This window comes from Cyprinus carpio, chromosome B3 (genome assembly GCF_018340385.1).
Source record: "Cyprinus carpio isolate SPL01 chromosome B3, ASM1834038v1, whole genome shotgun sequence".
NCBI classification, from domain to species: domain Eukaryota; kingdom Metazoa; phylum Chordata; class Actinopteri; order Cypriniformes; family Cyprinidae; genus Cyprinus; species Cyprinus carpio.
In genome coordinates, this window is record NC_056599.1 from 32,754,523 (window position 1) to 32,779,747 (window position 25,225).

Consider the following 25,225-nt stretch of genomic DNA (forward strand, 5'->3'; position numbering starts at 1 on the left):
GCACAGGGGTTCAGAATCAGTGTCTGGGAAAATTCATTATTTTTCCCTGCTAACAATGATCAATGGCTGTCAATGGACACACTGAGACCAGGCCTCGCTTAAATAGATCTTATTGGTCTGATTGGAGCGTGCTGCGGATCGACCGCTCTCCTCTGATCAATACCGGTGAGATGGCCAGTGAGAGATTGCATTTTTGAGAAACCTGGGGGTGTGCATCTTTGTGTGTCTCCATGTATTTGTGGATGGCGGGGGATACAGCAGGAGAATAAGCCTGGGGAACAAGTGCACAGGAGAAAAATGGCTGAAACCCAGGTGACAAAGAGGCCTAATTAACTGTAATGGCTGCGGCTTTTATATGATCACAAAAGGCAATTATTGGGCAGTCGCTCCCAGAGGTGGAGTTTTGGCATAGCCTCACATAGTCAGGATCTCTGCCAATCACAAAGACATACTGTACATAAAACAGGAATATGAATTCAGGCACAGATGCTATGTGTACTGCGAAAACTGGCAACTGGTTAGTTACTCCCTTCAGAGTCATTTATCACTAAGTGGTCATAAAATGAGCAATAATCGAGAAATAGCAACAAATTAAGTGCTGGGTTCTTGTGGTGTATGTTACAGATCATGTAGAAGACCAATATGCAAAAAAGAAAATGAACTACTAAATTTAAAGCATTAATGTATAATTTTAAGACACTAAATTATTGTGTGTTATTATAGGATACACCATTATTGTATTTACAATGGCCATTCAAGCAGAACAAAAGTAAGTCGCCGGTAAAGCACAAACCAATGTCTTTGACATGGTTGGATGAGTCATAAGCTATCAAGAGAAACCATTGCGATTCTCTGCTCTCTTTTAAGTTCAAGTGTCTGACCTCTTTTCGACAAAAGAAAGGCTGTCCACGGCCCCTATTATAGCTTTACATGACCGTGACAGCCCTGTGCTCTGTAATATGACCCATCTATAACACATGTCACACACAGAGTGCCTTAAAATGGGTTTTGTGTGTCACCTGGTGGGTGGTGGATGTGAATAATAATGACAGGCATTGTACATTTATAACGCTTTCCTGATCGTGGTTATACAGTACACAAATTATAACAAAAATGTTTATAAAGTGGGTATAAAACAGTACACGTACTGGTTAAAATTGCAGCTTTTTGAGACATTTTTTCCAAGATCAAGTCATGGTAGATATTTTACGAACTCTAACACAATATTAAAACCAACAATATTCAAAAAACAAGCAAAAATAGAAACAAACTAAAATAACCTGGTTGCACAAGTGTGTACTCTTCAACTTATATTCAGCTGAAACTCCTTTTGCTTTGAATACAGCAGCAAGCCTTTTTGAATAAGAGTCTACCAACTGATTTGTCAATTTCCCCCCTTCTTCATTTCAAAAGAGCGCCATATCAGATTGCGGGGGATCTTATGTGTACCACCCTGTTCAAGCCATTCAAGTTTTTCAACTGGATTTAAGGCTAGCCTCTGACTGAGCCATTTCAAAACACTTTTCATCGTTTGAAGCAGTTCCTTTGTTGACATATAGGTTTGTGTTTGAGGTTATTATTATGCTGAAAGATGAAATTTCTCTTAATTTTAAAGTGGTCATATGATGCTTTTTTAAAGATCATTATTTTGTGTATTTGGAGTAACAGAATATGTTGACATGTTTTAATGTTCAAAAAACATTATCTTTCAAATACTGTACATTATTGTAGGTCCTCTATGCCCCACCTTTCTAAACACATCGTTTTCTACAAAGTCCCTCCTTCTGACAAGCGCAGTCTGCTCTGATTGGCCAACTGACCCATTGCATTGTAAATGGCTGAACACCACAAGCACTCATCGGAAATGTAACGCCCCTTTCCATAATCGTGCGTTTCATCTTTCAAAATAAATGTAAAGAGAGTTAATGTCCTTAGTTTTACCATCAGTTCAAGCCTGAAAGAGGAACAGAGTCATGTGACAGACACAGTGATGAAGCTTCTACGTGTTTTCAGTACACGCAGTTCAAAACTCTATACTTAATACTTAAACTAATAACAAAACATATTTACAGTTGCTGATTCAGAAGCGCCAGATTGTCATAGCAAAATCAGAATTATCTCCTCTCCTAGGTTCACGAAGTGGTCGTCCATAAAATACGTTGCTGTTCTGTTGTAACTAATCTTAAAGCTTGCTAAATGCATCTACTTTCGGAAGGCCAAATAAAGTGCTTTTGCTTTCGCCTAGATACACACAGCATCTCGCTGACATGGCTGCTTCAAAACTAGCTGCGGTTACTGAAACCCTGCCTTCTTTCTTTACATGAACATTTGGGCGGCATAACGCAAACCTTCCCACACAGTGACGTAAACATGTAAGGCCGTGTTAGAACGAGCCGTTTTAGGGGGGTGTGGCAGAGTCTTAACTTTTAATAATAATAATAATACATTTTATTTAAAAGCCTTTCAATCAAGGACACCTTACACAATTTTGTCTTAACTTTTCTTTGGATTTGAGACTTTAGTCTTTGCAACTTTAAAGATCTTCTTCATGCACCAAGAGCTTGGAACACTCCAAAGAGAAAGGAAATATTGAAATCGCATGGTGAAAATGGTCTTACATTTGGAACTATCTCTGATTCCTTCTTGAATAATTTGCAAACCAAATTATTTGCAATCCTTCTTAACTTAATTTCTTCTTCTTATCTGAATAGAAGCAACCCTATAGCATGATGCTTTGCACCACCATGCAAGCAAGAATGTCCTACAGAAACAATAGATCTTTATTCAGGGTTAATCAGCATCACTTAAATTAGAGGATTATAATTACGGAGAGTCTATTTACACTAAGTGCAAATAGCCCGCCTTGTTGTTTCAGAGGCTATTTACGTTAACTCCACCCACCAATGTGTGATTAGTCAAGTCAACACTACAAAAGACAATTGTCAAACAACAGCTACAGTGTTGTAGATGGTAAAGCATGTGCTATAGTCATTTTTGATGCAATCGACCCAAGTTCGAATCGGCCTTTTGCCGAACATTTTTCTATCTTTTCAAATCTCATATCACATCGAAAAAGCATTTATTTTCAATAAAAATGATGGCAATAATCAAAAGCTGAATACAAAGTATCAAAGTAACGACAAACATCATAAACCCATCTTTTTAGACAAGAACCAGATATGCATGTCATGTAGGCTAATCAAATATTTTTAATTGGACTGAATTTGTAATTAATGTGATTGCAATTTAATAAAACATTAGAAATTGATCATTATAATGTTTCATTTCCATGGTTATTCAAACAGTGAGTAAATTATAAAGAAAATGAGTGAAGAACTTTATCACTAACTTTGATCTATCGCAAATGTAAGCTCTCAAAAAAACAGAAATGGAAGCATAAGCGTAAGTTCTACTAGGAAGACTAAATGTCACGTCACATTACAATTAAGGTCTAGCCAATCGGCTCTCAACACGATGGATATAAAAGCGCACTACTCACATCCTATTGTGTTTGCAGATACTGCTGCTGTCATTTCCCTCCATCCTCCCCACCACCACCAGGTTGGCCCTGTCCATGCAGGGGGTAGGCTCCGCCCTGCCTTCGTTTTCGGCAGGATTAGCTGGTATCTACAAACTTCAGATCCACGCTACAGATGGGGCCTACGCCAAAATAATTATATTTTTCGTGTTTTTGTAAATAAATACTTCAGTCTTATCTCTACCTCCTGAGTCTTTCTGGTAGAACTATCGTTATAATTTCTGGAGCTGTATACACTGTGAAATGATTATCTTATTACATTGTACGTACATCTGCGCTTTGTTTATGAGAGAATTGAGGGTCCGAAATTCAGTCAGCGAGCGTGCGCGCTCAATAAAATCAATGACTCATCTTAATGTCTCTGATTGGCCATTGCATTCCTAAGCTCAACAGGATCATGTGTGATAATTATAATCCGCAACACTAAATTATAATGCGCAAAACTAAAAACGCTTTAAAAGGAAAACGGTGAAACATGACCAGATCTTAATTTAATGCTGCAATCAACACTTTCCATTCACTTTCAACACAATTCCATTTTCACTTTGTTAGAATTTAAGGTCCAATTCTTACTATTAACTAACTATTAACTTTTGACTTTTGCATCAATAAACTCATATTTTGCTGCTTCTTAATAGTTAGTGAGGTAGTTTTTACGTTTAGGTATGGGGAAGGGTTAAGAGATCTAAAATATGGTCATGGAGAATAAGACATTAATATGTGCTTTATAAGTAAACAGCCAATATACTTGTGATATGTATGCTAATAAGCAACTAGTTATTAGTAAGAATTTGTCCCTAAACTAAAATGTTATGTGTTCAAAATTTCTCAAAATTTTTCAAAATCTGAGGTGCACAAAATTTCAGAGCTTGGCCACTTGTTGGCATTGTAACAGGACAAAACATGAACAGGACATGACATTAGTTTTGACCTTGGAACCGTTGGTCTGATCGGCTTAAGTTCTACACTTTGTCTTGTCTCTGTCCAAGGTCCCATAACTAAATGTGAAATCAGTACATATCTCGACAAACACCGAACAACTTTTTTTTAGCAGCTATTAGACATTAAGGTAACAAATGCTGATCATAACAAAACTTTGTGGAACTGTTTGACTAACGCCCCCACTACTAATAATAATTGTAAATAAAGGACTTTGTGTTGAAATTTGGGTTTGTTATAATTGGGTTTTGGTTTACTCTAAATAAAATGTTGTGATTTGGGTTTGTTGTTATTGGATTTTTTAATACACAGTCAATAAGATTTCATAGTCATTTGCTAACTGGCCACAATACTTAAGGTCCATAAAAGCATTTGCCTTTACTTTACAGCATGAAATGGCAGAGGCAGCTGTTTTTTTTCTATGCTCCTAGTTAGCAAAGCAACATGAAGAGGACTGGTGAAGTCTGTGGGGTTGAAAAGTGAAATTTAAAGTCTTAAACTAGTGGGACACCAGCTAGTACAGGCCATTCTTGCCAGGAGGGTATAAGTTTGGGTTGGTTGTGAGCATTAGCAGTCAAGCTCAGCAAGTGCCATGCCAGCAGATTGTGACCAGCCTAATGCAATTACATGGCCAGTCCTCCCAGGCCCCAGCCTTAAAAAACAGTTAGTGATTTGCCCTCCACTCCAGTGGTCAGGCTAGCTGCCATAACCGGCTAATCCCCATATTAGACACATGCTGGCAGAGATGAAGAAATAGCCCAGTGACTTACGGCAATGGATATAGACCCTGTGACGGCATCCAGTGAAGTTTACTGACGTCTGAACAGAGGGACCTGCCTGGATCTGCATTTCCCTGGTTCCCTTGAAATACATGAAGCGAGTTAATCCAGTTAGCCATGGACATGTGTAAACACACACTTACTATTGTGCGTGACAACCATTTAAATTCCACATACAAGAGGAAACTGAGGGGAAATTATTATTATTATTATTATTTTTTTGAATGCATGAAGTAAAAACACACATCACACTACTACTTCCTCTATTTTAATAATTCCACTTTAGCAATGCTTTACTCAAGCCTTTATATACTGCATTATAAATGAATACATTATAGGATAAATAGACATCTTACTTTTATGGAAGCTTGTTTCAGCCACGGGATCAAAAAAGAATAAAAAGTAATTGTGACAGTTCTTTTTTTATTTTATTTATTTAATTTTTTTTGGCAAGTTTGTTTCTTGCAGTTCTTAGGAAAAAAGTCAGAATGGCAAGACGTTAACTCATAATTGTGATAAAAAATTGTGAGATAAATAGAAAAAATCACAACTGTCTTTCATGACAAGAAAAAAATCAGAAGATAAACTTTTTTATATATATCTTGCAATTCTGACTTTTCTCAAAATTCTGAGTTTTTATATAATTTTTTTTTCTTAACAGTATTTCAAGCTTATATCTCAAAATGATGCGTATTTTTCTCAGAACTGTGAGGAGAAAAAGTTAGAATTATACGACAGACAATTGCAATTACCTTTTTTTTTTTGAAGGGAGGTGGCAATCTCTAATAAGATGTATATTGCATATTCCATACACCTGTAAAAAAATATATATATAACTGAACACTGAATTACGAACTGTCTGTTCAATGTGACATTTATTATCAGTTTTACAAATGAGAGGATAAAACCCATTAAACTGAACTAATTTTACCTCCACTGTTAGCTATCAAGCTAAAATTCAAATGGGAAACATTTAAAATGCACTAAAACTGTCCTATTCTTGGTTTGAATATCTGTAATAAAAATAAATGAAATAAGGTGCTAAATGTGTTTTAATGCATTGTTCTCTTAAAAGTATTGAGTGTTAAATATGTCAGGTGTGAAACATTTTGAATGCATTATGCATAAAAATATGTTTTATACAGGCTTAAATGGCAATATTATTAATATTAAAGAGATATTAGGGGATTTTATATTTGTAACAGTTCTCCAATTTGCATAAAGTGAGCAGTTGACATTGCTGAAGGTGAACGAATGACTCCATGAGTCTGGGATACCCACTGAGATTGCTAATAATTGCTGCTTTGATGCTAAAAAGAGCATATTAACCGATAGCAAACTCAGCAGTGTGCCAGCCAAATGGACAGCAAGTTAAATGAGAAAAGATCAATGTTAGCGTTCTTCGTTTTAGAAACATACCGCTTTCTAAATTACTGCACGATGGGTCAAATCTCACAAATTACTTTTGAAAGGTTTTTGCTCCTATGAGACAACTGGATGTGCGCGTTGCACTGCTTCCGCCAAGATTTCATCTTTTGCAGTCTTTGAAGTTAAAAATATCACGTTTTTGGTGAATTAATGTTGAATAGTTGTATTTTGGAGTTTTGTACTTTCACAGGTCTTTGTTCTGAAATTGATGTGGATAAGCAGATATATTATGGATTACATACAGATGCAAAAGAGTGCACATCTTGAGTGAATAATTTTTAATGCAAATGCACTGATTACATCTAGCTTTATTTGAAACACAAGTTTAATGAGCTGTCAATTGGAAGGTACTTCTAGCTGGTGACACCTGCCTGAACTGTAAGGGAAATAATCTGATCTTTATTATTTCCATGCTAGACAAAAACTAACTCATTACTAAAGAACCCCCAGTGTTAATATGCAGTAAATGCTTCCTTCACAGGGCGCCAGCTTTATCATTTTGATCTCTCACAGCGGGCAGCCTGGAAATTTGTAAGAATTCACCTCAAAAGCCTGCTGAAATTGGACATCTCTGTTAGAATATGTAGTGTAATTTTATAGAGCTCTAAGCAGAACATTTTCTTTCAGATCACACAGAATCTCTTATAACGCCCAGGTTACATAATTTCCCCTCCCTTTTTTATCTAACCATCTCAGAGTGGATGTATTCCAATGCTTGCTCCTGCAGAGCCTAACATTCCTCTGTCAGATGGGTACATTACTGTCCACTAATAGAAAGTTATCCCTGAGTTTTCCTTCTCACATACTGGCCAATCATAAGGCAGTTAAAGGAATAGTTCACCCAAAAGATGAAAATTTGCTGAAAATGTACAAATCTCTGTCAGTCCCACATAAAAATAAACAAACATATGTAATTAGAGCTGTTTTGGATAGAGAAAGGAAGTTCTTTTTTTTTGGGGGGGGGGGGGGGTCTTTAATCTACAAGTGTACTTATGCTAACTTCCATCAAATGCCACTTGGTTTGATATCTTTATATTTAATGCAATTACATGTAGATATTTTTAGGTGTGGCTTTAAGTGTAAAAATATTTTTTAAGTCACTGGGTACATCTGAATACACTCACCTCACACATGACAGGGGTCACATAGGTCAAATCCAGCTTGGCATTTTCAAAGGGAATGTTCATCCTCAATAAAAATAAACTGATCTCAGGTGCGCCGCTACAACTTCTGGGTCCCTGGACAGCATGTTCACTCGGTTCCCTCTCCATACAGATCGTGTTCTGGGGGGGTCCCCCTTGGTAGAAATCATAATCTCGTTTCCCCCTTGGGGGCCCCCTCCCCCTCCATCGTCGGGCCCTTAGAATTGTCCCACAGTGCCCCTGACTGATCTCATGAATACTTTTAGTTTCAAATCTCTGTTGTACTCTGCTAAAGACAAAGTACTGTTTCCTCACTGAAAAACACAAGAGCTTTTCCATATTTAATGCAGCCATGAGAATAAAAAGCATTTTTTTTAGAGAGAGAACAAGCACTTAAGTGCTTAAAGTATCATAAAAAAGCAGCGTAGAAAGAAAATACATGTTTTCATTAAACATATTAAAGGGATTAAGAGGAACCAAAATATCTATTCGAATTTTTATTTTTTTTCCCCTTCCATAACTGCATGTTGTTAAGTGTATGCATACTTCCACCACGGCTTAAACCTTGATTAAATGAGTAATTTTCCTTGCTGTTAATAACTAGGTGCTAAGTCTGCCAAATTAAACTTTTCCGGAAGACTTTCTGCCATAATAAACCTTGCATAGAGTTTACCTTTTATTTCAGCTCATAAATTTGCCCCAAAATCTTGCATATATTTGGTCAGCTGTGACATATGTTACTCTTTTCCTCATTATCATTCTTTATGGAGCATTGCAGCGGCTTCTTTATGGCCCACCATTATGCCCCCCTCCCTCATTTGGCTTTTCAGAAATGAATAAAAGTTTGTTATCCATTCCCTGGTGGAGACCTTCACATATCCGTGAAACAATGCAGTATGTGAAGAAATCATGAATGACATCTGAAGCCTTCGCTATTTGAAGTGTCCTAGAAAATAGGGGTGCAAAATTAATTTTCTTTTTCTCCTAAGTGCTCCAAAGATAAATGACAACTGAAATATGGGCCACATTTGGTGCAGTTGCACATGTTGTCGGCCGCTTTTTCTTACAGTATGTAGGCTTTCTACCAAACTGAAACCATGGTGTCATGTTGTATAAAGGAGTGTAATCAGCCAGCGAATGTATCTGCCTGCAGGCCGACCCTTTATTATTTACTAAAGTAGGTAAAAGTAGGTTTGACATTGCTGGCAGACATTATACAACAAGCAGCAAGTAGTACATCAAAAAGACTTTGTATGTGAGCCTTTGCGTGCTGGGAAGTCACAAAACTCCGTCCCATTAGAATACGGCTCACAAATAGAGTAGAGAAGGTAAATGGGATATTTATCAGTGGTAGGCACCAGGGAAATTTCTTTGAAAACAAACAGCTGTGTTTTATTGAAGGAAAACACACTGCGTCTTAGATGCAACCATTCCCATTTGCAAACACAATACTGACCGAATGACCTGTTTGTTTTCTGTTGTTTGGAAGACTTCAAACTTTATAATGCAGCCAACTTTTCTTCCAAGGAAAGAAAGAGGGAGAGAGGGAGATAAAGAGAAAACTATTTGTTATGCATTGGCAAGGGTTACCACAGCCGGTTTTGCTGGACCCATGTTTGGCAGCTATCGATTGGGGAACATTTAGTGGTATCTGTTGGAGGCTTGCAACTGTATCCATCTGTCGGTAGGCATTGACATTCAGATAAAAGGACCACAGTATCTATATCCAATTATGTTCATGTGTAATTTTATTGACAAATGTCTCTGAAGACATTTTGAGCTTTTCCCTTAAGAGAATTGCTCTTTAGAAAGGCTCAATAGTTTTACAAACTCCAAAAGAAAAGTGGTGCAGGATAACATTAGGTCTATGGTACATTAAAGAAACTATTACAGCACTTTCAGGAAGCAGAACAAAGGTACTTTACTTACTATGAGTGGATTTACAGAAACAGTTGGATAAGTAAGACCCCATTAATTTGCTCCATTAAGTAATTGATTTTTAGTGAAAACACTTTAAAGACTGTACTAGAGTGAGCCCCATGGTTATAAAATGATGATATATGCTTAGAAAATGTGTATTTTTCCCCTTTAATTTGTAAAAAATCTGGTCAAAAAAGCATAATCTTCCACTCCCATGTAGCACTGAAAATGGCATAAAATCGTGAATATAAAATATTGTCTGCACCACCTCCCTTTCAGTAGTTTTATATTGTGACATTATTTTTCATTCGGCAACACCATTTACAGTGCTTCATGGGATGAGTAGTTTGCTCCCCCAAAAAGGACATTAACTCTTTCCCTACCAGCGTTTTTGAAAAAAAAGCAACATTTTGAGCAAATAGCTGAGAAAATCGATCTTTTATCAAATACTACATCTAGGGATCTTGTGCGTTGTCTGCTTGGGAGCAAAGCACCCAAAATCAGCTCTCAAGGGATTCACCTGCATTGCGAGCACCTGCCACTGCGTACGCTTCGCTCCCGGAAGGCTGTCTTTGAGGAGGGAGCCTTTACCAGCGTTCCTTGTGGTGCCGTCCCCGATTCCGCCGAGGCAGAGCGGCGGTTGCACTCATGGGGTTTGCAGATGGATCTGTTGGAGGTAATGGAGATGGGCGAGTCCCTTTTTTTCTTTCTCACCCACCAGATTCAGCGCCCGCTCTCTGGGATCGGAAGCCCACTCAGCGGTTTCTTTCACCCAGAAGAGGGCTCGACGCTCCACCTGTTTTCCTCTGAGGCGGTTGACGTGCAGGGCGGCAATGAGGACTTGCCCACTCTGTCGATGAGGACTGTGTACTACATCGAGCTTGGTGGGCAAAGGGTACATGGCAGTGGGTCAGGCTGGTGCATGTTTGCACACTATGGCAATGTTACAAGCGTACCAAGCCAACCTGCTGAAGGAGCTAGACGAGGGTGAGGAGATTAAGTCTGGAGGACATCACAGGGCTCCGCAGAACCGCTGATTTGTCTCTCCGCGCTACCAAAGAGACCGCCCATACCATCGGCAGATCTATGGCAGCACTGGTGATGGCAGAGAGACATCTGTGGTTGATCCTGTCTGACATGAAAGAGAAGAACAGGGTCTTTCTCATGGACGCCAAGCTTGCATCTTCTGGCCTGTTCGGGTGATGCCCTCATTTCCGTCATTGACAGGTACCAGGAGGCTCGTAAACAAGCAGCAGCGTTCCAGCAGTAACTTCCTCACTGCTCTCTAAGGCCGGGTTCACACCGCAAGCTGCAGCAGAGCGGAAGCAGCGCGTTAGCAGCAGGTAGGCAGTGCGGAAGCAGCACGCGGCTATTTTGCTTTCACACCGGCAGCAGAGGCAGCGCGCAACTGAACAGCGGATTTTGGACAGAGTACTGTCAATTGGTTCCAATTGAATCAATTTTGTTTTTTCTTGAAAAGAACAATAATTCTACAGTTTCACACATTGGTTTTATGTAGCCAACACATGTTTTCTGCTGAACATTCCAATGTATTAGAGGAAAGTGGCAGGCTTTTGAGGTTGCGATGAACCTAGAACTGTAAGTACTTTGACATATTTTAACATTAAATAAATAATAATAAAAAAAATAAATAAATATATATAATATATATATATATATATATATATATATATATATATATATATATATATATATATATATATAATTTATTATCTGAATTATATTTATTATATATTACCTTTTGATATTTTTAACATTAGCTCTTACCTCCATAAAAAAAACTATTTTATATGTTGATACACAGAATATCTGACACATCAAATACACACATTACCCATCATAAAAAGCTTATAGATAATTCCTAAATGTATACGGCAAACTTCTTAACAGAGACAATGTAAATGAGCAAACTCTCGAAAATAGAAAAAAAGACGCAGATCATAGATGTCTATAGCTACTGTTGCTATGTGTGCTAGGCCTGTATTAATCTATGCTATTTGCCTATCTATATTGAGTTGTTTGCTCGTGTGCCAGCGAAAGCGTCAAAAACACTATAAAATTACTTACCATCTGCACTAAGAGCCGCTGAACATCCGTTCTTCTGCCAATATATAGGCCTAGTTATAAGAATACGACTACTACTAATAATAATAAATAAATCTCTAAGTCTAAACTAGCAGTATAAATTATTTAAAGTTGTTTTTGTATTTCGGCCAAAAAGTTTATTTTTGGATAGAACTTTAAGTACTTTGACAGATTTTGTAAAAAAAAAAATATATATATATATATATATATATATATATATAAAATAGAAAAATATGTGAATTTAAATATCATACATTTTTAATGTCATTTGCTAAAAACACTGGGGAAAATTACTTTTTCGTGTCAGTACATGTGTATTTTGCCCATGATCATTGTCACTTTATCTTCTATACATATTTTTAATATAAATTTTCTTTCCTAACATACTCCAGTTCTTGTTAAAACACCCCTAGATGTGCTTATTTTGTGCATTTAGAGCACTTTTGGTGTGAAATCATATTTATTTTGTCCATCAAAGGTGTACTTTCACTTTAACTGAGCGTCAGCAGCGCAGCAAAAATAGACCCATCGCTGAAACGATCGCGGCATTGCTGCTTCTGCTCTGCTCCTGCAACGCTCTGCCACGCAGCCTCTGCGTGCGGTGTGAACGCTCTCATCTGTTAACATAGGCACCCGAAAAAAATATGCGCTGCTTCTGCTCTGCTGCAGCTTGCGGTGTGAACCCGGCCTACATGTGGGTCGTAAAGAAGGGGCAGTGCTCCTGCTTTTACTTGCTCTCCGTTCCCGATGCTCAAAAGTTGAGCGTCACCTCCCGTGATCCCACGGTCTAGGCCAGGGACTTCAAACACAAAGGTGGATCTGCAGACTGTTCTTATGTCTAAGAAGACCTCGGCCAAGAAGTCCTGACGATTTTGGCTAAGGACTTTAGAGGGCAGGTGTACATGGTGTTTTTGGCTTAGTTATTTTGTGGACATGTCTCCTCAGTGCCCTCAGGAGATCGATCTGCCAACCCTGCCACCCATGGTGCTTCAGGGTGCAGCGGTCTCCAGTGAGCACTTCTTTCAGTCACCGCCCGGAAATGTAGTGGTACTATAAGGCTCGGTACCTCTGCAAAGGTCTCTAGAGCAGCTAGTTTGGCCGTCCCCTGTCGGTCGCCAATTCAGGGCAGTGATTACACCAGAGGTCAGTCTCGAGAGACTGATTCCCCTAGTAGACTATCTGGCAGCGTGGAAACTTCTGCCAAATGTGTCTCAATGGGTCCTGCACAATGTAGATAGAGGCTACTCCTCTGCCTTGTTTCAATGGAGTCATTCCCACCCTGGTGAGCCCTGAGCAGGCTCTGTTAATGGAACAAGAAGTAAACACTCTCTTTTGGAAGGAAGCCATTGAGGTGGTCCCTCCTCGCAATGAGAGTCTGGGTTCTACAGCTGGTACTTCATCGTTCCAAAGAAGGATGGAAGGTTGCGTCCCATTTTAGATCTGTGTCAGTTGAACCACTCAGTCATGCGACTGATGTTCAGGATGCTCACAATCAAGGAAGTCAAGTTTCAGATCAAGTCCGAGGACAGGTTTGTCATGATCCATATCTCCATCCTTCCCCATCACAGGAAGTTCCTGGGGCGAAGCTTACCGATATCGGGTTCTTCCCTTCAGCCTTGCACTGTCACCCTGCACTTTCACAAAGTGTGTGGATGCTGCTCTGGCTCCTCTGCCTTTCAAAAACTGCTGGGTCTGATGGCAGCTGCGTCCAATGTGATACCTTTTGGCCTGCTGTACCCTACCCCTACAGTGGTGGCTCAAGACCAAGGGGTTCTCCCCAAGGAGACGCCCACTCTGCATGCTCAAGGTCACGTGGCGATGACTTCGTGACTTAGACATGTGGAGGAAACCTTGGTTCTTGTCTCAGGGCCCGGTGCTGGGAGTTCCGTGTCGCAGCATAATGCTAGCAATGGACCCGTCCCTCACCGGTTGGGGAGCAGTCATGAGTGGCCGCTCAGTCTGTGGAGCGGTCACCATCTCACGTGGCACATCAACTGCCTGGAGATGCTGGCCAAGTCTCTAGCATTGAAACACTTTCTACCAGACCTGAGAGATCAGCATGTATTGGTGCACACTGACAACACAGCAGTGGTCTCTTATATCGACCACCAGGGAGGTCTGCATTCCCGTCCCCTTTACAGGCTGGTGCACCAGATCCTTGTGTGGTCCGAGGAGAAACTCCTCTCGCTGAGAGCAATTCACATCCCTGGGGATGTCAGTATGTGAGCAGACATCCTGTCGAGGCAGGGGCCGAGGCCCGGGGAATGGAAACTGCACCCCGAGGTGGTGAAGCAGATATGGAGAGTTTTTGGCCAGGCTCAGGTGGACCTGTTTGAGACTTAGGAGACATCACACTGTCCCCTCTGGTTCTCTCTGACTCATCCAGCTCATCTCGGACTTGATGCTGTGGTACAGACTTGGCAGAGGCTTTGTCTGTATGCCTTTCCCCCGATCGCTCTGCTCCTGGGAGTTCTGGAGAGAGTACACCATGACAGGGTCCGTCTACTGCTAGTGGACCCCGTTCTGGCCGAACCGAGTATGGTTCTCGGACTGATGTCCCTTCTCGATGGTTCTCCATGGGAGATTCCCGTCCAGAGGGACCTCCTCTCTTAAGCGGGGGGCACCAAAGTTCACCCCTGCCCAGAGCTCTGGAAGTTATGGGTGTGGCCCCTGAGGGGGCACATCTCGTAGCTGTCGGTCTCTCAACCGAGGTTGTTGAGACCTCCTCCAATCCAGAGCTCCCTCTATGAAGAAACTGTATGCATTGAAGTGGAAGCTTTTCACTTCTTGGTGCAGAGACCGCCAGCTCGACCCAGTTAACTGCCCAGTCGGTACAGTGCTGGAGTTCCTGCAGGCCCGTTTCTCTACAGGGTTGACCCACTCCACCTTGAAGGTCTATGTGGCGGCCATTGTGGCCTACCATGTCCCTCTCGGTGGCCAGTCAGTGGGCTGACACCCCCTAGTTACACTATTCCTCTGTGGTGTGCTGAGGCTGAGGCCTCCAGTACGATCTTGTGTCCTCCCATGGGACCTGGCTCTGGTGTTAGAGGCTCTCTGTAAACCTCCTTTCGTGCCTTTAGAGGAGATCGTCATCTCACTATTAAGACTACCTTCCTTCTGGTGATTTCTTCTCTCAAGAGAGTCGGGGATCTGCAGGCCCTCTCAGTGGCCCCTTCCCACTTAGACTTTGCACCCAGTCTGGGCAAGGTTTTTTTCTACCCTCGAGCGGGTTATGTACCTAAAGTCCCAACCTCTACACCACAGCCAGTCGTACTCCAGGCCTTCTGTCCTCCTCCCTTTCAGAAGCCTGACATGCAGAAACTTAACTGTATGTGTCCATTGTGGGCACTGGACATATATGTCCACAGAGCTGCCCTGTGGAGAAGGGCGGACTACATGCTAGTTTGCTGTGGTTCCCCAAAGAGAGATCTTCCTGCTACTAAACAGACCTTCAGCCGGTGGATTGTGGATTGCATTTGCATTGCCTATGAGTCCTCTGATCTTCCCTCATCTTTGGGGGGGGGGATTAATATAATTATAAATACATTAAAATATGACTTACATTTCCAAAAGAAATAAAATGAACAGAATTAAATTTTAAACCATAAACACTTTTCAATACATTCAGAAGTACACTTTAATCATATTTAGTGTCATGTACATTACATTATCATGCCAAACCCTCTGAGAGTTGTCATGATATAAATTTATATAATTATAAATACATAAAAATATGACTTACATTTCCAAAATAAATTCAATTAACAAAATAAAATTTTTAACCATAAACAATTTTCAGTACATTCAGAAGTACATTTTAATCATATTTAGTGTCATGTACATTACATTACCATGCCAAACCCTCTGAGAGTTGTCATGATAGAAATTAATATAATTATAAAAATATTAAAAATATGACTTTGTGACGAGTCTCATCAAGAGTAAGATGTCCACCTGTTCTTCCCTCTATAAAAGCTTTGGTTTTGATGGCGTGGTTGTTGCTTGTTTGCTCCCGGTTGTTTTGTGTTTGCTTTTGGTTTAAGTTTGTTTATTTTTGTCTGGCCCTATAACATCTTGTGTCAGACAGAAATGGTAGTTAATTTTTGTTGTTTCCTTGTTTTATATATTTTCCCTTTCTTATGTTAATAAATATTTAGTATTATTTAGTAATATTTAGTTCCGAGGCGCAGCATAGACTGTTGTCATGGGGATCACAAGTGGATTTAGCGGAGGGATCCGAGACAGTCTCATCCTTTTCTTGGTCCTCACCCGCTAGATCCACGTGTATGAGGAGCTCGTGGAGGTTGTGACACGTGCTGTAGCCAAATTAAATATCGATTGGCCAGCTGAGAAACAGGACGCTCGTCCAAAGAGTAAATTAGATGAGCATTTTCTGAGATCCAGAGCACAGCCTTCATGACGGGGCCCAATTTTTCCCCGATCTCCATGCTGAGGTGTCAAGATCGTGGGAGAAACCGTACTCATCCCGTATTTACAGCCCCACAGTCGCAAACTATTCCAACATCATGGGACTGAATGATAAGGGATATGGGGCGATGCCAGTGGTGGAGCAGACGCTTGCGACCTATCTCTCCACATCCTTAGCATAGTCCCTGAAGGGCCCCAAAGCTTCCCTCCAGGCCCATTAGACTGACATAGAGTCTGGTTGGGAAAGCTTATACGGCAGCAGGTCAGGCTGGTGCATGTTTGCACACCATGGCGGTGTTACAAGCATACCAAGCAGACCTGTTCAGGGACCTGGTTGACAGGCGGGAGGAGGAATCCTACGTAGTAGCCGAACTGCGTCGGGCCACAGATTTGTCCTTCCGGGCCAAGAAATGGCACCTGTGGTTAAATCTGTCTGAAATGCAAGATAAAGACAGATTCTTCCTCCTAGACGCCCCGCTCTTGCCCTCTTGCCTTTTTGGATAGGTTTCAGGAGGTGAGGAAGCAAGCGGCGGCGTTCCAACGTTTCCTCCCTCGTTGCTCCTAGGCCAGTGGGGCTGCTGAGCAGGAGCAGCCCCAGCCATCAACTCCTCATACCACCAGTCTCAAAAGCAGAGTGTTGCAACCCGCACCCCTCCACAGAAAGATTGGGGGTTGGGGCGACACTCTCAGTTGGGTTCTTCTACACCGAAAACGGATCTGCGGACCGTTATTTTGTCTAAGAGGACCTCGGGTACCACGCCACCATCGTCAGGCCCCTGAGGGCAGTCTTACCTGGGGAGGAAAGGATGACACCTCAGTATACGGTGCCCAATCCTCCTCAGTGCCCTCATGGAGACTCGTTGATACCCCTGCCACCCTCGGTGCTTTAGGGCTCAGTGAGCTGCGACAACCGAAATTCAGCTGCCGCCCGGCGACGGTACAGCAGTCAGGTCGGTCGTTCCCTGCCGGTCATCTGTTCAGGACACCAAACTGGCTCCTCTAATAACACCAGAGGCCAGCCTCGAGAGGCTGGTTCCCTTAGTAGATTTTTTGGCAGCATGGAAACTTCTACCAAATGTCTCGAAATGAGTCCTGCAGATTGTAGAGGAAGGTTACAGAATCCAGTTTGGTTCTCATCCGCCTCATTTCAACGGGGTCATTCCCACACTAGTGGGCCCCGAGCGGGCTCTGGTAATGGAACAAGAAGTAGATACTCTCTTGAGGAAGGGGGCCATAAAACAACGGGGTCATTCCCACACTGAGGGTTGCGTCCACTCTTAGATCTCCGTCTTCTTAACTGCGCATCAAACGGCTATCAGGCAGATAATATCTCAAATCCAGTCCAAGGACTAGTTTGTTACGATAGATCTCAAAGACGCTTATTTCCATGTTTCCATCCTTTGTCAACACTGGAAGTTCCTGAGGTTTGCTTTCAGGGGGCAAAGCATACCAATATCGAGTTCTTCCGTTTGGCCTGTCACTCTCACCCCACACTTTCACCAAGTGTGTGGATGCTGATCTCGCTCCACTGTGCTCCAGGGCATCTGCATACTCAACTACATCGACAATTGGTTGATACTAGCTCAATTGGAGCAGTTGGCGGCTCGACATCGAGATGTCGTCCTCGCCCATATTAAAGAGCTGGGGTTAAGACTAAATATCAAGAAAAGTGTGTTTTCTCCACTAAAGAGAACCACTTGTTTAGACATGGTGTGGGATTCAGCCACGATGCAGGCACGTTTGTCTCCTGCTCGTATCGAGTCAATCCTCACTACAGTCAAGAGAGTAAGATAAGGACAGTCACTCACTGTCAAACAGTTTCAAAGTCTGTTGGGTCTGATGGCAGCAGCGTCCAACGTGATACCTTTTGGCCTGCTGTACATGAGACCCTTGCAGTGGTGGCTCAGAACCAAGGGATTTTCCCTGAGGGGGAATCCGCTTCGCATGATCAAGGTCACGCGGCGATGCTTACATGCCTTGGACATGTGGAAGAAATGTTGGTTCCTAGCTCAAGGCCCGATGTTAGGGGTTCCTTGTCATCGTGTAATGCTAATGACAGATGCCTTTATCACGGGTTGGGGGGCGTTCATGTGTGGCCGCTCTGCCCAGGGTCTGTGGGAAGGCCATCATCTCACATGGCACATAAACTGCCTGGAGATGCTTGCCATGTTTCAAGCTCTGACATACTTCCTTCCAGCACTAAGGGGACATTATGTGCTTGTCCGCACAGACAACACATCGGTGGTCCCCTACATCAATCGGCAGGGGGGTCTGCGTTCACGCCCCTTGTACAAGCTGGTGCAACAGATCCTTCTGTGGGCTCAGGGGAAGCTCCTCTCACTAAGAGCAGTACATATTCCTGGGGATCTCAATCAGGGGGCAGACATCCTGTTGAGACAGGGGCTTAGGCCTGGGGGATGGAGACTCCACCCAGAGGTGGTGGAGCTCCTTTGGAAGGAGTTTGGCCAGGCGGAAGTGGCTCTATTTGCGTCACAGGAAACGACACACTGTCTGCTCTGATCCTCCCTCACGCATCCAGCTCCTCTTAGGCTGGATGCCATGGTGCAGACGTGGCTGAGGCTTCGTCTGTATGCTTTCCCCCCGATCATTCTGCTCCCAGAAGTTCTGGAGAGAGTACGCCGGGACGGGGTCCGTCTGCTGCTAGTAGCCCCATTCTGGCCGGCCCGAGTATGGTTTTCGGACCTGGTGTCCCTCCTCGACGGCTCTCCACTGGAGATTCCGGTCAGGGGGGACCTCCTCTCTCAGGAGGGGGGCACCATCCTTCACCCCCACCCAGAGTTGTGGAAGCTGTGGGCATGGCCCCTGAGGGGGCACAGCTCCTAGCATCTGGTCTCTCAACTAAGAGACCATTCTCCAATCCAGAGCTCCATATACAAGGAAACTGTACGCCTTGAAGTGGAAACTGTTTACTTCTTGGTGCGGACAGCGACTGCAAGACCCAGTCAACTGCCCAGTTGGTACAGTTCTGGAGTTTTTGCAGGAGTGATTCTCTGCAGGGGGTTATCCCCTCCACTTTGAAGGTGCCCACTTCTTTACCAGAACCCATAGTACTTCAGGCATTCTGTCCTCCTCCATTCCAGGAAGAAGGCCAAGAAAGGCTTAATCTGCTCTGTCCAGTTCGAGCACTGGACGCTTACGCACACAGAGCTGCCCCATGGTGTAAGGCAGATCAGCTGTTTGTTTGCTTTGGTCCACCAAAGAAAGGATCTCCGGCGACCAAGCAGACTATGAATAGGTGGGTGGTCGAGGCCATCTCACTAGCCTACGAGTCCTCTGTCCTCCCGTCCCCTATGCGAGGTCAGAGCACATACTACCAGGAGTATGGCGGCCTCCAAGGCTTTCAGCTTGGGTGTAGCCTTGCAGGACATTTGTGCTGCAGCGGGCTGGTCCTCTCCGCACACCTTTGTCCACTTCTATAACCTAGACCTGGCATCTACCCCAGGGTCCCAAGTTCTCTCTTCGTGATGTGCTCAAGAAATACACACACAGGCAGGGACTTGCTCGTATGGTGCAGTGGGTATTCTCGTTCCCAAAGCGTTTCTCGATGCAGCTCGAGTTCCTGAAGGGGAATGTCTCCAGGTTACGTATATGCGCTTTTATACTTCCTGGTTGCTCACTATTTAGAGGGAATTGCTATTCCAACATTTTATACTTCCTGGTTGCTCACTATTTAGGGGAGTCATAAATTTGTCTTTGCAGCTGACTAGGGAACAGTGCAAAATGATTTGTAGTGCATGAGCATGTAAACACACACATATTACTGAGTCTTTTGTGTGATTATGTACACACAGCAGTGAGTATGAAAAGTGTCTGGTGCTACAGGTGGTTTGTACAGGCCCAGTACACACAGCAGTGAGTGTGAAAAGTGTCTGGTGCTACAGGTGAATTCAGACAGTTTTTCTGTGATGTGGTAAGGGTGGGGGGTGAAGGAGGTGAGATGGTCCATGTTTCAGGAGGTAGGGGTTGTGTGAGGTTTCAGAGGAGGGCGGGTTGATCTGAGTTCAAGGCTCTCACAGCCTGGGGGTGAAAGCTGTCAAGCAGTCTGGCGGAGTGGGCTCTGATGCTCCGGTACCATCTTCCTAATGGTAGGAGCTGGAAGAGACTGTGGGAGTGATGGGTGGGGTCCTTCTCGATACTGTTGGCTTTGCTGGAGCATCGTGTAAGGAAAATGTCCAGGATGGGGGGGGGGTGCATGGATGAACTTTACAGCTGGGTTCACTGTCCGCTGGAGGGTCTTGTGGTCTGGTGCACTACAGTTCCCGTACCAGACAGTGATGCAGTTGGTCAGTATGCTCTCAATGGTGCCCCTGTAGAATGTGGTGAGAATGGGTGGAGGGAGACTTGCCCTTTTCAGCCGGTGGTGTGCCTTCTTGGAGAGTGACATGGTGTTGGTGGTCCAGTTGAGATCCTCTGTGATGTGCACCCCCAGGAATTTAGTGCTGCTGACTCTCTCCACAGTCGAGCTGTCAATGTTCAGTGGGGGTTTATCAACTGAGTTTCTCCTAAAGTCCATCACAACCTCCTTTGTCTTCTCCACATTGAGGGACAGGTTGTTAGTGCCACACCATTCAGCCAGTTGTGCCACTTCCTCCCTGTAGTGCAATTCATCACTGTTGCTGATGAGACCTACCATCGTTGTGTCATCTGCAAACTTGATGATGTGGTTGAAGCTGAACTTGGCAGTGCAGTCGTGGGGCAGCAGTGTGAAGAGCAGTGGGCTGAGCACACCGCCTTGTGGGGCACCCGTGCTCAGTGTGGTAGTGCTTCAGTTGTTGTGGCCGACACGGACTGACTCAGGTCTTCCAGTTAGAAAGTCAAGAATCCAATTACAGAGGGAACTGTTAAGGCCCAGCAGGTTTAATTTATTAATGAGCTGTTGTGGGATTATTGTGTTGAATGCTGAGCTGAAGTCGATGACCAGCATTCTAACATAGGAGTCTTTATTTTCTAGGTGGGTAAGAGCCAGGTGGAGGGTGGAGGAAGGAAATTGCATTGTCTGTAGAGCGGTTTGGACGGTATGCAAACTGGAGCGGATCGAGTGTTTTGGGGTGGCTGGTTTTGATGTTGTGCATGACTAACCTCTCAAAGCACTTTATCATGATTGGAGTCAGCGCTATGGGACAGTAGTCATTTAGACAGGACACAGATGATTTCTTTGGTACCAGTATGATTGTTGTGGATTAGAGACATGTGGGGATGACTGCCTGGCTCAGCGAGGTGTTGAAGATATCTGTTAGGACATCTCTCAGCTGTGCAGCACAGTCTCTCAGTACATGGCCAGGTATGTTGTCAGGACCCGCAGCCTTGCATGGGTTGATCCTAGATAGGGTCTTCCTTATGTCGGCTGGAGACAGACAGAGCGCCTGGTCGTTGGGAGGTATGGGCAGTTTTTGTGCAAGTGTGTCATTCTGCATTTCAAACCATGAATAAAAGTGGTTGAGTGTATCCGGGAGGGATGTGTCATTATCACAGGCCTGTGGTGGGGGCTTGTAGTCAGTGATGGTCTGAATGGCTTGCCACAGGCTCCGTGTGTCTCTGCTGTCTGTGAGGTGACTGTTGATTTTTTGAGCATATGACCGTTTTGCATTTTTGATGCCACAGGACAGATTGCTGTAACGTAACAAAAGATGAGGAAGCAAGTGCAAGAGTGAAACAAGAATATTTTTTAAAGTCAGGTATACAAATAAATCCAGGTGGAACAACAGATGGTCGCGGCGATGACTGACGGTGATCCAGGAAGTGGCAGTGAGAGGTGAGGCAGCAGGAGAGCGGTGACACAGGCCTGAGATGAGCAATCCGTGGTGGTGAGTAGTTGCATCTGGTGGTGAGTAGTGGAATGGGTTTGGTGGAGAGTGGGAGGGGTTATGAGGGTCAGACGGAGAGAGATGAAGGAGAAAAGAGGAAAATAAATGGGAGACTTCATACAACGCTCTGACAAACACAAGACGAAAGACAGGGCAATAAGCAGGGATCGGGTAATGATTAACAGCTGGTGCAGATGAACAATCAAGGGGAGATGCCCACATGAAACAATCAGTGCTGACGAGCGACACACACAAACTCCACCCACATAGTGCAAACCCAAGACCACGGTTTACCAACCGTGACAATTGGCTCTTGCTGTTTTGAGGGCTGCTTCATCTCTGGTCTTTAGCAGTTCACGGACCTCTGCTGTCATCCACGGCTTCTGGTTTGCACGCATGGTGATGATTTTGGTGACACATCATCAATGCACTTTTTAATAGAAGCACTCACAGTTTTGGTGTATTCCTGCAGGTCTGTGTGGTTGTTGTAGGTGGCTGCCTCTTTAAGCATAGTTCAGTCTGTGCACTGAAAGCAGTCCTGTAGTGTTGAGGCAGCATCATCTGGCCAAAATGTGATGAGTTTTTGAACCGGTTTGGCGAGTTTCAGAAGTGGTCTGTATACTGAAATTAGCATAACAGAGATGTGATCAGAGTACCTGAGGTGGGGGCGGGGTAGAGCCTTGTATGCATTCTTTTCTATTGTGTAAACAAAGTCCTGTGTGTTTTTTTTCCCTTGTTGTAAAGTTCACATGTTGGTGGAACTTTGGCAAAACTATCTTTAAGTTTACGTGGTTGAAGTCACTGGCTATTATGAAAAAGCCGTCTGGGTTATTTGTTTGTTGTTCGCTGATTGCGCTGTGCAGCTCGTGAAGTGCGTCCTTGGCATTTGCACATGGGGGAATGTAAACTGCGACAATAACAATGGCTGTGAACTTCCGCGGCAGATAGAAGAGTCGACACTTCACAAACATAAACTCCACCAGTGATGAACAGTGTTTTGTCACTACCACAGCATTGTTACACCACTCTTTGTTGACGTACACACACAAGCCACCCCCACGAGTCTTTCCAGACAGTGCTGTATCTCTGTCCGCTTGGTAGCAGGCAAGTCCGGGCAGCTGAATAGCTGAGTCCGAGATGTTGTCGTTTAGCCATGTTTCAGTGAAAACAAACACACAACAATCCCTTGTATCATGCTGTGTTGAATTAAGTCCAGTTTATTTTCCAGAGAGCGAACTTTTGAGAGCATGAGTGATGGAATCGCTGGTCTAGTGGGGTTAGCCCTTAGCCTAGCTCATGTGCCTCCAAGCTTGCTGTGCTTCTGTCCCCTCTCACACCGCCAGCATCACCGTTTTGTAGCATCAGTAGACGAGGCCGCGGTCTCGGGTATGGCTTGAGCAGTAGACAGAGGCTTCGTAGCTTCCCAGTAGTCACCGGTGAAAGCTGATGTTTGTACACACTGCCGATTTCCAGGAGGCTCTGTTAATCATAGATGTGTTTCTGAGTGTTTATCTGATTTTGCGATAAGGTGAGACGAGAAAACGAGACTAGAAGACATAGAAACACTGTTTTTGGGACCCGGAGTGGCCGCTGCATCCGACCGCACCATCGTCTTGGATCAATCCAGAAGTACACTTTAATCATATTGCAAGTTGACAGTATTATGCAATTATATAAAGATGTACTGAAGTCCTACTTAAGTGTTAAGTGTGTTAAGTGTAATAATAAACTTGATATAAATTTGAACTATAACACATTCTCATTTAATTACAAATAACATAAATAAATGATGGAAAACATTACATTCATTTCACACTGAAGTGTTTTTGAAGTATATTATTCCTTTAATATATACTCTTTTCAGTTTTTATGCTAAAGTGCACTTCTTTTACACAAGAGTAGTTTCTTCTGATTTTCTAAGGAAATCTTATGGGGAAATGTGCAATGGAAATTGTTCCACGGAAATGTACAATGATAATACAATGGTATTATTTATAGTAGCTTGGAGCACCATATGAAATACAAAGGTAAAACCATCTCATGCATTACTGTTCCATAGTACCACCACAGTAAGGGTCAATGCTATGCTTATCGTTTCAAATCTCATTAATGAGTGGTAAAACAAAGCGGAACGTTTAAGTTAATGATGAACATATAGGAACAGTGCTGTTTATGGGGTTTTCAGTGCAATGACCTTGTGTTGCAGAGGAATATTAATCTTTGTTAATAAGTGTGCAAGAGATTTACTGCAATGTCCATGACAGAGTAAGAGAAGGTCACATGACTCTAACACCAATAATGGAGTGATTAAGCCCATCTTCACAACCGTGTTTGGTTTTAATAACTTATTGCAGTAACATTAAGTGTGTACCTGAGCAGAGATATTTCAGTCCTCATAGTATTAACAATTCTCATCAAACCTTTTAATGGGGAGGGGACAAGGAAATAAAGTTTGGAAGGAAAGCTGTGTTCCAGATCCCAGTGAGCTGCCTATAAACAGCATTCTACTGTATGTCAGGCATGTTTCAGATGTCAAGATTGGCATGTCCCTCATGGATTACACAATCCCAATGTGTGTTTCGTATTTTTGTGCTCACTATAGAATCATGTCATTAGCTTAGCAACAGGCGTCCAACTTCATAGGAATCAATTGTAAGCACTAATCAAGTCAAGATTGCATTAATGCATGTTGCTGCCTAAAGCCTGGTTCACACTTCACTCAAAGAAAACTTACATGGACTCATGACAGAGCCTAGAGGTACACCAACAAACACCTACAGGTAAACACTGACTCAACAACTGTGTATCTTAGAGTTTAATGTGATAGTATGAATTGGCCTCTAGACAGGTTTTGGAACAGAGCTGAATTAAACAAAACACAATTTAATTTAGGATTTACTTTGAAACAGTTTTCCCTCAGAAATCAATATGATCAATAAGTCATGTCAATATGTTCTTCCATTACTTATTTACAACTTCAAAACAACTGATAAAGCAACTATATCATAAAGCAAACAGTTTTGCATATAAAACTCGACTTCACAATAGAGTGCACACAATCTCTGTTTCTCAATATAATAGAGAATAAGCTGGATTCTCTTGCCGTTCTTTGAGATTGAA